General features: G+C 31.3%; 1 protein-coding gene across 3 annotated transcripts in view; it reads right to left on the bottom strand.

The window, feature by feature from the left end:
* Positions 1-1,203, bottom strand: part of NLGN1 (neuroligin 1) — a 410,133-nt gene that overhangs the window by 244,421 nt on the left and 164,509 nt on the right. The gene's annotated exons all lie outside the window — the stretch shown is intronic.

The raw sequence follows: 1,203 nt of genomic DNA, 5'->3' as shown, positions 1-1,203 counted from the left end.
GTTTTTAAATATATAATACATGTGTCTTGTGCTTCTTTAAAAACACAACTAACACATTTAGATTTTTAATTCATATAATAATAAATACATTTCTATATTTAATTATATAAAATGGTAAATACTAGAGATAAATATTAGCTACAAACAAACAAAAAAAAAAAGTTTACTCAAACTAAATGAAAAAGTCCCAACTTGTAACTTTAAAAAAAAGCAGCGCATCACAATAGAATAAAACAAGGTGCAATATCTGCCATTTTTTTAGAACTACATAATGACTACCAGTTTGACTGCTTTAGTTGTGACTTATTTCTAAAATGCTACTTTCACATTACACATGGGGGATATAAACTACTGTATATTGCACTATATACTGTGTGTGTTTACTGAAAAAACACTGTTGGGTTGATCTTGTAATGGCAAAATTTCCCAGAAATATGCATATTAAAATCATATTTGTGGTAGACTTCGACTCAAATGATATTTTTATATTATATTCTTGACCCACATACACATACCTATTTGTCAAGTATTTTACATGTCCTCTTTATAAAAAGGTTAGCCAGTATGAACAGGAATATAACAGTATGTTTATGGCTTATTCACACCCCAGTGATCAGTTGCTGCATTTAAGGCATGCACAATAATACGTGCTATGTCATGTGTTGGCATGCTTAAGGCAGCCTATTCATTTAAACAGGCTTTCCAACAAATCATAATTTAATCCAAATCAGCACTTTCTGCATTTTTGGTAACCCAGCATATTACAATGCAAACTCTGTCCTATGCACTGTTTAGCACTGTAGGTGCATTGTTGAGGTATGACTGCATTGCACCAAGGCATACAAATTGCATTACTGCAGCGCAATGGTGTAAATGGACAACGAGAGGCAAATCTGTGGTGGCATAAGTCATAGATCTGTTTAGTAAAGAGGAACCATGTGCCATTTGTCATTTATGGATTGAGATTTGTTATGGGAATTTATCATTTGCTTTTAACGCATCTGTATATTGTACTACCTATATCTGCTCTCAGAAAATAAAAGATTTATGCAATGCTATAATATACTCATTAGAATGCCATTATTTAAAATGTCTTTACATTTTCACATCAAAACATTCAGTGAACATTCATTCTGAACTTTAGTAACAGATCTTTTACTGGCTAACAATCTGTGCAAAATGTAAGAAAGTTAATTAGTAATT

The sequence above is a fragment of the Pyxicephalus adspersus genome, chromosome 4 (genome assembly GCF_032062135.1).
Source record: "Pyxicephalus adspersus chromosome 4, UCB_Pads_2.0, whole genome shotgun sequence".
Taxonomy (NCBI): Eukaryota; Metazoa; Chordata; class Amphibia; order Anura; family Pyxicephalidae; genus Pyxicephalus; species Pyxicephalus adspersus.
The sequence above is the reverse complement of the archived record's forward strand: the minus strand, read 5'-3'. Positions and strand labels throughout refer to the sequence as shown.